At 41.4% G+C, this 16,769-nt stretch overlaps 1 long non-coding RNA gene across 1 annotated transcript; it reads left to right on the forward strand.

The window, feature by feature from the left end:
* On the forward strand, nt 1-16,758 carry LOC306646725. Its single transcript, XR_013759947.1, has 4 exons — nt 1-158; nt 11,851-11,977; nt 12,163-12,274; nt 12,810-16,758. It is a non-coding gene; the product is annotated as an uncharacterized lncRNA (long non-coding RNA).
* Nucleotides 16,759-16,769: the final 11 nt, after the last annotated feature.

Consider the following 16,769-nt stretch of genomic DNA (forward strand, 5'->3'; position numbering starts at 1 on the left):
GAAAGCGCCGCGGAAGGACGCCACGGAACGTACGTGGACGTCTCTACATTTTCCGGTTGCCCTTGGGGGCCGGTGTAGCTGTGCTGCGTCGGCAGTTGGCCTGTGGCCTGCGCTGGAGCTGTGAGGGGACGTCGGAACAACCTAGAGGCCGGAAAATGGTGAGTACGGCGTCCTAAGCCGCCGCGAAGGGGCGGCTGTGACCCCGCGCACCCGACCGGGCGGCCCGGCCTTCTGCCTCAGCTCCGCACTCTGAGGCCGAGGCCGCGGCCACCGCTGGCCGCTCCCTTCTCCGTCCCCTCGGGCCCGCGGGGTGGGGCCGGGCCGGGCGGGGCTGGGCTGGCAGCCGCGACCCCGGAGCCCGGTCGCGACCCTGCGCGGAGCCCTCTCTGGGCAGCTCCGCGGCTCCCAGCCTGTGCGGCGCGGCGGGAGGGCCGCGGGGGCCCCGAGTGCGCGTGGGGAGCGCGCGGGAGGAGCGCTGGGCCCGAGCCCCCAGAGGCCCTCCGATCTCAGCGGAAGCAGACGTCCGGGCCTGCCCGCCGCTGAGGCTTCGAGGCTGAGAATCCCTCGATTTCGCGATCCTTCGGATGTTGCCAAACCCAACCCGCTCTCCGGCTCACACCGTTATTAACTAAAATGATCTTTCCGTATGCACGTGCGCGCAGTTTTCTGTTTGTTTTTTGTTTTCTGCGGTGTGGCGGATGCAACCCAGGGCCTCGCGCATGCCAGGCAAGCGCTCCACCACTGAGCTGTAACCCCAGCCTTGTTTGTGGACTTTTCACTTGAAAGTTAAGCAGAGAATAACTACCCCACGCTCTGCTGGAGGGGCGAAAGGTCCTGTGCCTCTCCTTTTTCCCCCTAAGCAGAATGTCCTTTTTTTCCTTTTCCATATTTTTTATTCGTGCGTTGTGGTTGTTCATAACGATGGGATTTGTTACCTATTACACATGCACACAATATAATTTGAAGCAGGCTGTCTTTGAGTTGAGGGTCCCCTTTGGAAACGTTACAGGTGATGTGTCCTCAGCTCACCTTCCTGTCTTCCTGGTCCTGAGTTTTTGAATGGTCTCGGATTGACCCAGCATGGGGTGTCTAGTGAATGCTAGCCCCATAGTCACTCCTACAGGACAGTGTGAGGTGCGGGGTGTGGGGCCTCTCGGAGGAGCAGCTGGAGGTCCTGGGACTGGCAGTAGTCTTTCTTATCTACCTATTTAACTGCTTGGGACAGTCAACTTTTTTTTTATTTCACAGTCCCAGGTTCCATTCCTCAAGAACCAGTGGTGATCAACCAGCCAATTGCTGGTATGGAGGTGACAGGACAAATATTATTACTGCCTTTTGTGATTCCTTAAGATGGTGAAGGGAGGAAAACTGCCCCAAGAGGACAAGGAAAGCTCACCCCAGGAAGGTGGTGCAGGAACCTGAAAAGAATGCACTTTGGGGGCAGGGTTGGTGGCCCAGTGATAGAGCACTTCCATAGGATATGTGAGGCCACTGGGTTCAGTCCTCAGCACTACATAAAATTAAATAAAGACAGACTGTTTGGAGCATGATATTCCCTTTTAAAAAATGCACTTTGGTCACACCTGGGGCAGATCTCTTGGGAAGGTGGACACAGCATTTCATTGAACAGGATGGAAGTGTGTAGTCCTCTGCTGGGTAGTCTGTCCTGACACTAGTTTCAGATATATGTGTGTTCCAGGTCAACATAGTCCCTCCTCAGGTTTGTCACCTGGAAAGAATCCCCCCCCCCCCACCACTAACTTTGTCACTTTCATTAATTGTGAAACATTGTTTTATCAGTAGTGATTGAAAGATATTTCCAAAAAGACAAAAATAAAGATCCAGTTTCAGAAAAAAGTTAGATATCTACTCATATTCCATTTGTTAAAAATTCACATTTACCTCTTTTCTTCCCCAGTGTATGTGTGTTCACTCTCTCAGGTGTGTTCTTTGGGGGATTTCAAATGGAATTCCTGGACTTGACCTTGAAAATGCCACAGGGGAAAGAACTAGGAACATACCCTCTTTCATGATGTTTGCAGATAATGAATGCATTTACACACACACACACACACACACACACACACACATATCATGGTAGACGAATTTGTTTATTGCAAAGAATCACCAAAAGTTAGTTCCTCTGCAGGTTGAAGAATTTGTGGCAGTGAATAACTGTTCTGTTTCCTGTTATCTGGACTGAGAGATGTAGTGAATCATATGGAACAGGGCGTGGCAACATGTAGACATGTTCAACTATTTACTAAATTATTGATCATGGAAATAATAGTGAAATTACCTTTTTTTCCCTGAAAGACATACTGTGCTTTTATTGTGTGCCATAAGAGAAATTATTTATGTGCATCCATTTCTCTTTTTAGAGTGAGTGGCTGGGAATCAAGAGGTCTGGGGCCAACCCAAGGCCAATCTTGAACTTACAAATGTGAAGTCATTGGTTTGTTTTTTTTTTTTTTTTAAAGTTGCTGATGGACATTTATTTATTGTGGTACAGAGGATCGAACCCAGGGCCTCACACGTGCCAGGCAAATGCTCTACCACTGAGCCACAACCCCAGCCCAAGTCATTGGTTCTTGCTGGGGAGTCTCCTCTGCAGGTGTTTCAGACTGCCTGTAGCCACCACTGGGATTTATTTGTATTGAGTTTGTATTCTGGAAGCTTACTAAAAATATTAAATATGAATATATATAAAACAATTACATAGTCCATAGAAACATCAAAAAGGGAACAGCAGTGGGGCACTGTGGTACATGCCTGTAATTCCAGTGATTCAGGAGTTTGAGGCAGGAGGATTGCAAGTTCAAGGTCAGCCTCAGCAACCTAGCAAGACCCTGTCTCAAAATTTAAAAAATAAAAAGGGCAAGGGATGTATCTCAGTGGTAGAGTGTCCTTGGGTTCAATCTCCAGTTAACCCCTGTGCCCCCAAAAGGAAACATCTGTGTAATTGCAGCCAGACTGAGACTTAGAAAACACCTTCCCACCACACACCCCATTGAAATGATGCCTGAAGGCTGCATCTCCTCTCTCTAGATGGAGCCAGTCTTATAAATTCTTAGATAATCTCCATGTTTATCTTGCTGGTTTTATAACCTGTGTATGCATTTCTTTTTCAGTATCTTATTTTTGCATGTTTTATGCAAATTATAACATCCTCTGTATAATAGTATGTGTCAGGTTTCTTTTTTGCACAGTTGAACTATTTTTTCAGAGCTTTTTTAATTTTACAGAAAAGTTGAGCAGATAATCCTTTCTTCATGGCTTATAGTTTCCCATTTTTAATATCTTGTATATGTGTAGTGTATTTGTTAGTTATGAATTAATATATTATGTTTGATGGTGAGAATTAACAAATACATCATCATTCATGTAAATCCATACTTTACTTTAGGATTGACTCCTTGCTTCATTTAGTTCTGTAAGTTTTGACAAATATGTGTGTCGTGTACCCACCATCAGTATCATAACTTTACTGTCCTAAAAATGAATTCCCTGTGCTCTATCACCCTTCCCTTCCTCCATTACTACTCCCCCCATCCCCCAGTAAATACCCTGGCAACCCCTGAATTTTTTTTTTTTTTTTTAATGTCTCTGCGGTGCTCTACTTGGAATCATGCTGTAAGGCAGGCGTTTTGCATTGTCTTCTTGCAGTTAGTAATAAGCATTTAAGGTCCCTCTGACTTTGTGACTTGATACTCATATCTTTTTAATGACCAAATAATATTTAAATTTTTTTTATTTGTTCTAATTGGTTATACATGACAGTAGAATTTATTTTGACATATTGTACACAAATGGAGCTCAACTTCTCATTCCTCTGGCTGTACAAGGTGCCGAGTCACACCAGTGGTGTGATCATACATGTATATAGGGTAATAATTCGGCCTCATTCTACTGTCCTTCCCATCCCACCACCCTACCCCTCCCCTCATTCCCTCTGCATAATCCAAAGTTCCTTCATTTTTCCCTACCCACCTCCCACTGTGGATCAGCATCCGATTATCAGAGAAAATATTTGGCCTTTGTTTTTTGAAATTGGTTTATTTCACTTAGCCTGATATTCTCTAGTTCTATCTATTTACCTGCAGATGCCATAATTTCATTTTTCTTTAAGGCTGAGTAATATGTATCATTCTGTATATGTACCATGTCACTGTAGTATGCAGATTTTAGGTCCTTTGGGTATAAAACAAGGAGTGGGATAGCTGGGTCAAATGATGGTTCCATTCCAAGTTTTCTGAGAAATCTCCATACTGCTTTCCAGAGTGGTTGCACCAATCTGCAGTTCCACCAGCAATGTATGAGTGTACACATCCTCACCAACACTTATTATTGCTTGTATTCTTGATAATTGCCATTCTGACTGGTGTGAGATGAAATCTTAGTTTTGATTTGCATTTGTCTAATTGCTGGAGATGATGCACATTTTTTCATATGTTTGTTGATTGATTATATTTCTTCTGTGAAGTGGTATTCAGTTCCTTAACCCATTTATTGATTGGGTTATTTGGTTTTTTGGTGTTACATTTTTTTTTAAGTTCTTTATGTATTCTGGAGGGTAGAGTTCTATCTGAGGTGCGTGTGGTAAAGATTTTCTCCCATTCTGTAGACTCTCTCTTCGTGTTATTGTTTCCTTTGCTGAGAAGAAGCTTTTTAGTTTGAATCCGTCCCATTTATTTTTATTTATTTATTTATTTTTTTGGGTGCTGGGGATCAAACCCAGGGCCTTGTGCTGCAAGGCAAGAACTCTACCGACTGAGCTATCTCCCCCCCCCACCCCCCCCCCCCACCCCCCGGTCGGTGCAGGGTCTCTGTCTAGTGCCTGTCTTTGATCCACTTTGAGTTGATTTTTGTGCAGGGTGAGAGATAGAGGTTTCATTTCATTTTGTTACATATGGATTTCCAGTTTTCCCAGCACCAGTTTATTGAATAGGCTATCTTTTCTCCAATGTATGTTTTGGCCCCTTTGTCTAGTATGAGATAATCATATTTATGTGGGTTTGTCTCTGTGTCTTCTATTTGTACTATTGATCTACTATTTTGGTGCCAGTATGTCATTTTTGTTACTCTTGCTCTGTAGTACAGTTTAAGATCTGGTATTGTGATGCCTCCTGCTTCACTTCTTCTGCTAAGGATTGTATTGGTTATTCTGGGACTCTTTGATAGTAATTTTTGACATCAGGTTGTCAATACAACTTTATTCTCAAGTATATTGTGTTGGTAATTTGGAATCTTTTACCTTTCCATACAAACTTTGATTCTAAAGTATTCCGTCTAGCGGAACCAGCACAGAGAAAGGAGACACCACCAATCTTTAGTTGACGAGATTTATTGCGTCCTCCCTGTTTCTCTGTCTTCTTTGTTCTACCACTATCTCCCTTCTCCCTCTCTCTCCCTCTCTCCTCCCCCTCTCCTCCTAGCTTATCAGCCAATTATAGCAAAGCTTTTTCTCACGCAGGAGAGCATGCAGAGGAATGCCAGCATAACACTATATAAATCACGAGCTGTCCAGGTGCGGCATGATACTAGATAGCCAATCCTTGAGCTTGGCGTTAACATGTCATAAGTCTCCAAGGAACTAGTAAGCAAGCAGCCTTTTTGGGTACCTCCTTATTTTGGTAGCCAGTGCCCTTTGGCTCACTGCCAGGCGCCATCTTGTCCAAGACAGCCCTCAGCACTAAAGTTTAAAAGCAGTTCTAGTTTTCTGTTGTTCCCTCCAACCCTTTAAACCCTTCTTTGTTGGGGACCAAACCTAGGCCTCACATGTACTCGGCACATGTTCTCGCACTGAGCTACAGCCTTAACCCTTGATTCTAGTTTTCTAAAAACTGACTCTAGTTTTGTTTTGTTTTGTTTTTTTCATAACATACTTTGCTAGAATAATCCTAATTGAGATGGTGTTGAATGTAGTTCAGAATGGGAGAACTGGAGATCCTGACAGTGTTGTGACTTCCTGTCAGTGAACTTGGAATACCTCTCCATTTATTTTGATCTTGTTTATTTAGGCCATATTTAGAATTTCATAGTGTTCATCATGTAGATGTCACCAGATTGATGCTGTGGTCTGAATGTTAATGTCCTTCCAGAACACATGTCAAGGTTTAGACCCCTGTGCAGTAATATTGAGAGAACTTTTGGGTTGGGGAAGTAGCTTGGTGGCAGAGAGGGTTTGCCCAACATGCATGATGGCCTGGATTCCATCCCTAGCACCAGGGAAGAGGGAGGGAGAGGGAGAGGAAAACTGTTGACTTTTTGTTTTGTTTTGTTTGTTTTTGTGGTGCTGGGGATTGAACCCAGGGCCTTGTGCTTGTAAGGCAAGCACTCTACCAACTGAGCTATCTCCCCAGCCCAACTGTTGACTTTTTATGTTAATCTGATGTTGTACAACCTTGCTATGATCTGTTATTAGTTCTATAGAAGTTTTATATTTGTTCTTTGGATTTTGGGCTTTTATGGTATATAATTCTTTTTGTATGTTGTTGGATTCAGGTTTTCTGATATTTGTTGATTTTTATGTCCATATTTATGAGAGTTCGTGCTGTGAGGTTTTTTTTGTTTTTTGTCTTTTTGTCAAGTCTCTTATCTAATATTGCCATTAGGGTAATGTTAATGTCTCTGGAAGAGATTGTAAGTGAATTGATGTCATTTCTTTCTTCAGTGTTTGGTTTTGGCAAAATTCACCAGTGAAACCATCTGAGTCCTGCCTTCACTTTTTGAAATTATAAGGTGTTGATTCAGTTTCTCAAATTCATATAGATTGGTTCATGTTGTTTATATATCTCTGTGTGCCTGAAGATTGTTTCCTTCAAGAAGTTGGTCCAACTTTTGAAATCCAAGTTTTCAAATTTTTAGACATGGAGTTATTCATAGTATTCCCCCACCTTTTCTTTTTTTCCTTTTTGGTACTGGGATCTGAACTCAGGGACACTTTACTGCTGAGCCACATTCCCAGCCCTTTTTTTATTTTTTAATTTTTCTTTATTTTGAGACAGGGTCTTGCTGTTGTTGAGGCTGGCTTTGAACTTGAAATTCTCTTGCCTCAGCCTTCCAAGGTGCTAGGATTACAGGCATGGAATACTCTGCCCAGCCATCGTATTCCTTTTATGGTCTTTTTAACCTCTGTGGGATTGGTGGCAATGACCCTTCTTTTTTCTTTGTTAGCCTGGCTGTGGGTTCATCAGTTTTGATGTTTGTGTGAGAGCGGGGGCGGGTAGTGGGTCTTTGATCCATTTTGATTTCACATTTGTGCATGGTGTAAGGTTTCATTCTTTTACATGTGGATGTCTAGTTTTCTCAGCACCTCATTTTTTACAAGACTGCCCTTTTCCTATTGTATGATCTTAGTTCCTGTGTCAAAACTCATTTTACCGAATGTGTAAGGGTAACTTCTGGGCTTTCTTTTCCTTTGGTCCATTCTCTGTTTTTATGCCATTACACTGTTTGTTTTATGTTGTTGTTTTGTGTGTGTGCATTTTTTTTAGTTGTGGAGGGACACAATACCTTTATCTATCTTTACATGGTGCTGAGTATCGAACCCAGGGCTTCACACATGCTAGGCTATCACTCTACCACTGAGCTACAACCCCAGCCCCAGCTGCACTGTTCGATTATCACATCTTTGAGTATTTGAGTTTATTTCCACCAGTATTCATAAGGCACACTTCTCTGCACTTTTCTTTCTTGGAAAGTCTTTGTCTTTGTTATCAGGGCAGATTTATTTTCTAAATGTTTTTATTAGTGCATTGTACTTATGCACAATAGTGGGGTTCATTTTTTACATACATGCATAGAATTTAATTTGCTCCATTTCAGTCCCTAGTGCCACCTCTTTCTCTTCCTCCTCCCTCCCCCTGTTCCCCTTCCTCTGCTCTACTGGAGATTTGGTGATTTATAAATAACAGAAATGTATTTATGACAGTTTTGGAGGTAGGGAAGTCTAAGATCAGGAACTGGGGGTTAGGTGTTTATTGAAAGTCTTGTCTCTGCTCCCAAGGTGGCACCTTGTTGCTGTGTCCTTATGCAGTGAAAGGCCAGAAGGGCAAAGGGCCTTCCTGACTCTCTCCAGTCATCTCATAAGGGACTAATCCCTTCAGAAAGTCACAGTCCTTGTGGTCCAATTACTTCCTAAAGGTGCCACCTCTTCATACTGTTGTTTGGGGGGTTAAGTTTCATCATAAATTATGGAAGGGGACACACACATTTGAATCATCACAGGGTTTTGATTATTGCTGCACAGTTCTTATTAAATGTAGGTAGGCTCAGATTCTTTTGTTTCTAGAAATTAGTCTACTTCATCAGTGTAATCCAATTTGTTTCTGTACCCCAAGAGACTTTGCACATAAGCTGTGAGCTGTGCATTTCTTTCATTTGTGTTTTGCTCTGTACAGGAGCCTTGTTGCTGTGGTGGTATGGTGTGGAGGGCGGCAAAACATTCCATTGACCTATGATTTGGCCTCATTTTTAGGAAACCTGTGTTCCTGGGTTGTGACTTTCTTAAGTACTTCTTAGTCTTCCACCCTCCTTAGTTGCTACAGGAAAGTTAGAGCAAATTAGAAGGTTTGGTCCTGGTCACATCTCTGTTAGGTTTTGGGACATGTGGTCAGCCCTCAGTATCTGTAAGTTTTGTGCCTGCAGATTCAAACATCAGGGGGTAGAAAATATTTGGGGGGAAAATCCTTTCTGTTTATTTTAGCCAGCTTTTTTGCTGCTGTGACCAAAGGACCCGACCAGCACAATTGTAGAGAAGGAAATGTTTATTTGAGAATTCTCGGTTACAGAGCTCTTAGTCCATAGAAGGCTGGATCCATTCCTCAGGGCTCAAGGTGAGGCAGAGGGAAGCAGCTCACATGGTGATCAGAAAGCAGAGAGTGTGCATTCTCCAGATACAAATATATACCCAAAACCACACCCTAATTCCCACCTTCTCCAGCCACATCCTATCTCTTCAGTTACCACTCAGTTAATCCCGATGAAGAAATTATATCACTACTTGGGTTAAGACTCTCACAACCCAATCATTTCTCCTTTGAACCTTCTTGCATTCTCTCACATATAAGCTTTTGGGGGACACCTCACATCCAAATCATAATATTGTACTGATTATGTTTGGTTGTTTGTAATTGTCTTCTAAACATTCTGGTAGGGTTTATGGAGTTATACTACAGTAGAACAACTATTTATATATAACATGTACATCGTAGTAGCTGTTGTAAGTCATCCAGAGACAATTTAAAGTCTACTGGAGGCTGTGCAAACACTATGCCATTTCATATAAAATATATTTTAGCATTGAGCAGGGGATGGTGGGGGGTCCTAGAAGTGATCCCCAGTGGATACTGAGGGGTGGCTATAGTTTTTGTTTGTTTCTGCAGTGTTCTCTACTATTGAGCTGTATTTCTAGCCCTATAGTTTCTCTCAGAGGAAGGGTTTATTAAAACAAACCCAGTTCCTTGGACATCTTTCAGAATGGCTACATTTCCCACCCCTGCTGAAGCAGGCAGTGATTTTTCTCTGATCTTCTCTGGGGACACCTGGTAGGATTTCTGGAGGTAAAATAAAGGGGCTGTCCACCCCACGATTGGTCCCCATGATTTTGTTTTTTTTTTTTACTTCTGAAGCTTATCCTACTCAGCTTCTAGCAGTTCACCAATAACAGTTTAGTTTTTCCTACCCTGGTAACTGTTCTTTGCAGAGGTTTCTGCTCTAGCAAGTTGTATTTTATGGGTCTTTGTCTCTGTCTCTTCATTTGGGGACAGCAGTTTTCCTGTAAATACATTTCTCTAATGGATGTAAGAAGAGTTGCTGATTTACAACTTGTTTGCTGTCTTGTTCTCTGGATGTGAGTATTACTGTCTGTGTCATTAGAGGCCGTAGTGGAACTGAGAACTATCTGACTTCACTTTTTGATTTTAACTGATAACTTTTTTTCCTTTTTCTTTTTTTGTGGGGCCTGGGGATGGAGCCCAGGACCTTGGGCTTGCTAAGCAAGCATTCTACCACCCAGCCATGCCGCCAGACCTACCGACAACTTGTAGACCTCAAACCTCCTTCATCCCCTTGTGCCCCACATCTGGATATGGTGATAGGAAAGCTAGTTTGCTCCTCTTTTCTCAGGGACAGGATAGTTAGTCCTTGTAAGCTTGACCTCACACTAGCTCACCCCTTAACCTCAAGGAAAATCCCAGTCAGACTTCCTTCCTCCCTCTCAAGGTCTTTCATGCCTGCTTGAGCCTGCTGCCCTGCTCTGCCTGGTGGCTGGCATGCACTTTGTTCCGCACTTGCTGGGGAGCTCGTGCTGTGACTGGTGTTGTTCTGTATTTGTTGCCAAGTAGGTTAAAACTCAGATTGCCACAAAGAAAGTAAAATACACAAATTATGTTCTTTTCCAAGCTTAATTCATTACTTAATTTTTTGTGTGTGCTGAAGATGAACCCCATGGCCTCACACATACTAAATACATGCTCTGTCACTGAATGTACCCCAGTTCCTTTGGGTTTTTATTTATTTATTTATTTTTGAGACAAGGTCTTTCTCAGTTGTCCAGGCTGGCCTCCAATCCTGAGACAAAAGCAGTCCTCCCAACATGCCGAAACCAAAGGCATGTGCCACTATGCTTCTCCTATCACTTTCTTTTTTTTTTTTTTTTTTAAGTGGGTTTCTTATTTTTTAAAAAAAAATTTTTAGAGTTCAATCCCCAGCACCACCCCCAAAAAATTTTTTTAGATGTTGATAGGCCTTTATTTTATTCATTTATTTATATGTAGTGCTGAGAAATCAAACCCAGTGCTTCATGTATACTAGGCAAGTGCTTTACCACTGAGCCACAACCCCAGCCCTATCACATTCTTGATTAGATGAATTTGGCCATTTTTAGATGTTCCTTTATTGGGGGGCAGGGGAATTAACCAGGGCCTCCATGCATGCTAGGCAAGCACTGTACCACTGAACTATAACATTCATTACTTCTATTAAATTTTGAAAAGTAGTTTTTTTGACTCCTATGATGTCTGTTTTGGGATTTATAAAATTTATAGGCCCTTGTAATAGGTGACATCTTGATGACATTGAATTCTAACAACATGTACTACCCTTCACCGTTTTTCATTCTCATTTGACATTGCCCAATTAAAATTTATCAAAATTTCCGTTAGCTTGGTGAAATATTTTTCATTAGTGTTCTTTAGTGCTTAATTAATTTGGACTAGGGGAGACCAGGTACCAGTTTCCAGTGTCCTCTCACTGTAATCACTTAGTTGGGCCAACTTTCCATGTAATACACTGAATATGCATAACGTATTTTCACCCAGGGAAGTGCTTCTTGCACTTAAAAGAGTGATTTTAGGCAACTTGTTGTGTATGCACCAGCACATAACAAAATTCCAAAATCTGAAGGAAAATGAGAGTACAGCAAATTCTATGTTGTTTTCATAAACATTTTAGGCAGAGTGAGCTACTCTTTATCATTTAGGCTGATATCAGCAAAGATTGAAGGTCATGAGCAGGGATTTCAAAGGAAACACGGTCTCAGTACTAGAGCACTAAATCCTTCTGTAGGCCAGGTAGTAGTTTTTGTTATAACTGGTACTAGACAACTCTACAAAGAGAAATTAGAGGTGGCTGAGCCACACATCCTACTCTGGAACCCACCGTCCACGGGGTAGTGTTCCTGTTCTGCTTTGCCCTATGAGTAATTCATTTGTCATCTCAATTGCTATGTGGAAGGGTCTGATGACCAAGTCATAAAAATACATGTTTGGAGACCAGAATTGTGAACTTATGAATCCCAGTGCTGTCTGTCTCACCCTTCCTCCTTTACATACATGTGGGATGTTTTAGGACCCAGTGACCTTTGAGAATGTGGCTGTGAACTTCACGCAGGAGGAGTGGGCTTTGTTGGATCTTTCCCAGAGGAATCTATACAGAGATGTGATGTGGGAAACCTTCAGGAACCTGACCTTCGTTGGTAAGGATAACAACATTCCTTCCCTTAGTCATTTAAAGAATGAGTGTTTCTTTATCATCAGTGGTGTTCAGTGGTTTAGAATATGGAAAGGGAATGCTTTGGTAAATAAAATAAATCAGCAGGGTCTTAGTGTGCTATAAAATTTCTAAATATTTTACTCATAATTTTCTGGTTCTACATTTTAGGAATAAAATGGAAAGACCAGCATATTGAAGATCATTGCAAAAATTCAAGTTATTCTAAATACTTAAAAGAATTCATACTGGAGAACAACCCTACGAATGAGAGACACCTAAGGTACTTTGTGTTCACAAAGGAAGGCAGTGTTCTTGGGGAGAAATATAGCATGTTTTAAAATTTTATTTTATTTTTAATGAAAACCTTGTTGTTGTTATGTTGTCCAGGCTGTTTAAAAAACTTGTGGGTTTAAGCAACCCTCTTGCCTTAACCTCCAGAGTAGCTGGGACTACAGGCATAAATCATCATGCCTAACTCATGGAAATATAAAAACAAAGAAACAGAACAAATAAGCCCAGCTTTAAGTTTCTTTGTCCTTCAAAAATTTTATCCAGAATCCACATACTTACATGTTACATAGTTCGTAGTTCACTGTGTATCACCATATTTAAAAATTCCATCTGTCAATATTACTGTTTTGATAATAGCTATGATCAAGCCCCCTTGCAGAGCATTTGATCAATTCATGCTCAAGCAATTTTGAGAGTGAATAAAGCCCTCATTTCCCTTATAATAATATGTAAGTATAATTCCTATTAATAAATATAAAATTATTAAGAAACAAATGGTTAATACTACTTTTCCTTTTTTTCAGAAGTCATCTGGCAGAGAGAGTCTGTGAAAGTGAAGAAGGTAGTCAGTATGAAGAAACCTGCAGCCAGATTCCAAATCTTAATCCCCCCACAGAAACAAGTGGAGTTGAACCCCATGACAGCACCACATGTGAAGAGGGGGTCACAAGTCATTCGTCCCCTAATAAGCACCTGAGAGCTCACACTGGGCAAAAAACACATGACTCTCAGGATGGAAAGAAGTCACGTCAGGGTAAGCAGCGCATAAAGGCCTACAGATATCATCACACTGGAGAGAAACCGTATGAATGTAAAGAATGTGGAAAATTCTTTATTTCCCTTGCAAGCTTTCAAAGACACAGGATAACACACACTGAAGATGAAGCTCATAAATGTAAATGTAAAATATGTGGGAAAGCCTTTTATTCTACCAATTTATGTCAAATACATGAAAAAACTCACCCTGAAAAGAAACCTTATCAATGTAAGCAATGTGGTAAAGGTCTGAGTACTGCCAAGTCCTTCCAAATACATAAAAGGATTCATACTGGAGAGAAACCCTATGAATGTAAGGATTGTGGGAAAGCCTTCAGATGTCCCAGTGATTTTCGAAGACATAAAAGAACTCACACTGGAGAAAAACCGTTTGAGTGTAAACAGTGTGGTAAAGCCTTTGCTCGTTCCAGTTCTCTTCGAGTACATGAAAGAACTCATACTAGAAAGAACACATACTGTGAGTGTAAGGAATGTGGGAAAACCTTCGTTTCTCTCTCGACCTTTCAGAGGCATATGATAAGGCACACTGGAGATGGGCCTTATAAATGTAAGGACTGTGGAAAGGCATTCATTAGTCTTATTTCATTTCAAATACATGAAAAACTACACACTGGCGAGAAACTCTATGAGTGTAAACAATGTGGGAAAACCTTAAGTAATCCCAGTTCCTTTAGAATCCATGAAAGAACTCACACTGGAGAGAGACCCTATGAATGTAAGGAGTGTGGGAAAGCCTTCAATTGTCCAAGTTCTTTTCAAAGACATGAAAAAACTCATACAGGAGAGAAACCCTTTGAGTGTAAAAAGTGTGGGAAAGCCTTCAGTCGTTCCTGTTACCTGCAAATGCATGAACGCATTCACACAGGAGAGAAGCCCTATGAATGTAAACAATGTGGCAAAGCATTCAGTAGTTCCAGTTCCTTTGGAATACATAAAAGAACTCACACCGGAGAGAAACCCTATGAATGTAAGGAGTGTGGGAAAGCCTTCAGCTGCCATAGTTCTTTTCAAAGACACCAAAGGATTCACACTGGAGAAAAACCCTATGAATGTACAAAGTGTGGTAAAGCCTTCAGCCGCTCCAGTGTTTTTCAAATACATGCGAGAACTCACACCAAAGAGAAACCCTACGAATGTCAGGAATGTGGGAAAGTCTTCGGTTGTTCCAGTTCCTTTCAGATACATAGAAGAACTCATACTGGAGAGAAACCCTACGTATGTCAAGAATGTGGGAAGGCATTCAGTTGTTCTAGTACCTTTCAAAAACACAAAAGGACTCACACTGGAGAAAAACCCTATGAGTGTAAAAAGTGTGGGAAAGCCTTCAGCCGCTCCAGTACCCTTCAGATACATGAAAGAACTCATGAAAGAACTCCTGCTGAAAGAAGACCTGCACAAACACCCTGAGTGTGGGAAAGCCTTCATTCCTTACAGTCCCTTTCAAAACCTAAAGGAACACTTAACTGGGTGAGGCCCTGTGTGAGGAATGTGGGAAAGCTTTGTTGAGTGCCGCTCTAGCACATTGAGAATGCACGCTGGTCAGAGACCCTGTAAGTGCCAAGGACCCTGTAGTGCCTTTTGTTGTCCCACTTCAGGTCAAAGCCATGAAAGAAGACGTGGAGAATACAAGCAGTGTGCAGAGCTCATCTCCTTATGGGAACATGCAACGTGCGCACTAGGGGCTGAGCGTAGCTCGGCTTGTTGGAGTGCTCGCTTACCAGGCCCAAGGCCCCTGGCTCAGTATTCACTGTGGCAAAGGAAGGGAGAAGGAATTCTTCCTGCATTAAAGACCTGGAAGTGTAAGAAACAGAAGAATGTTTTCAATTTTAACATTACTTTGAAAGTCTTATAAAAACTCCTATATTAGAGAAATCATGCATATTAAGATAATGTGCAAAGCCTGATGCAAATACCTATATAATACTCCAGAAAATTTACATCCTAAAGAAAATATTATTAAAGGTGTAAACTGATATGCTTATCTACCTTCCTCTTTCATTCTTTTCCCTTTTTTCTTTTTTTTATTTTTGTTTTGTTTTTGTTTTTGTTTTTGTTTTTTGTTTAATACAGAAGTGGGGGCTGCACCCAGGAGTGCTCTACCACTGGGCTACATTCCTGGCCCTTTTTATTTTAAGATTCTAAGACAGGGTCTTGCTGAGTTACCAAGGCTGTTCTTGAACTTGTGGTCCTGCCTCAGCCTACTGAATTGCTGGGATTAATAGGCATGGGCCACTGCACCTAGCTTATATTGATTTTCTTCATTAGTAACTCATTCTTAATGTAGATCTCTATACTTGGAATTTTTACTACTTATTTCCACAAAGAATCATTGAGGTTTGATAATTTTATGAGTACTTTCAAAGGAACAGTACAAGAGTTTTATAGGTAGTGTTTTTAAGTTACTTAATAAAATTTTATCTATTTTGAATTGTGTGGGACCTCTGGGTAGATTGAACTGTTTCTGATATACAGAGAAGTTTGATTTTTATGTAGTTTTTTATTGTGTGTTTAGTAGGTGACTAAAAAAAAGTTTTGTTGGAATTTTTTACTGGTCATGTGGTGGGTTTAGATATCCCCCCTCCACCTATGTATTCCACCATTTCTTATGGGGAAAACTGCTTTGTTTAAAAAAAAAAAAAAAAAAAAGTGAAAAAAGTACATAGACGTTTATTTCATTTACTAAGTATGTAAAATTTATCATAGTCTCATGTGGGTTCTTATTTTTGTCTTTTGCCTTTTACTGTTTGTTGCTATCTCTGGCTATTTGGATAGTTCACTTTGAATGATAGATACCTGTGATTAAACAATAAATTTAGAGTTGGTGTTAGATTGTGATGACTTCATTGTGGGAAGATTTTTGCAGAATGTATTCCCCTTATGGTGCCATGTTAGAAGTTGCCAGTAGTCTAAACTTGGATGAGAATTGGAAGGAAGAAATGAAGAGGCATTTATCAGGTTTTGAAGTCACCCCATTTGGAGACAGAAGCATATGGGCCATGCAGACACCTACTGCCAGCCCATTTTCCTGCTTGGTAATCGTGCCAATCAAAATCATCTTCAAAACCAGTTGATTTGGGGCTGGGGCTGGGGCTCAGTGGTAGAGCGCTTGACTTGCACATGTGAGGCACTGGGTTCAATTCTCAGCACCACATGAAAATAAAGATATTGTGTTCACCTACAACTTAAGAAAATTTTTTTGGTTTCCCTGTTCTCGGAGGCGAAGTTTCCTATAAATTTCTGTAGCAGTTCTACATGAAATACCCTCAGTTGGAATTTTCCCACAAACCCTAATATGTCTATCAGGCAGCCAATTTAGACACTCGTTCTTGGAAATACTCTCCCTCCTCTATAGGTTGCATTGCTACAAGGTCTGATTTGCATGTAAATATGTTTTCAGTGATAGTTGCTCTGCTCCCGCGTGGGTGGCAGCTTCAGTGATGCCAACAAAAAGAGCCAGACGAGGGGCGGGGGCAGAAGCTCAGTGGTGGAGCCCTGCTGAGGCCCTGCTTCAAACCCCCGCCCACAACACACCAAAAACTTTTCTCCATTGCGTGGTAAGGTGATCACGGCGGCTCCCGTCTGAAGAGACTAGATGGAAGGTGCTGGGTGTTTTCCTGTCCTCACAGCAGAGCATAGTCATTCTGTTCATTTTTAGTTATGTTTTATTCTCTGTGATTAAAAATATTAAAGTCTTTTCCTCAAGCAGA

This window comes from Sciurus vulgaris (assembly GCF_902686455.1).
Source record: "Sciurus vulgaris genome assembly, chromosome: 16".
In the NCBI taxonomy this organism is placed as follows: domain Eukaryota; kingdom Metazoa; phylum Chordata; class Mammalia; order Rodentia; family Sciuridae; genus Sciurus; species Sciurus vulgaris.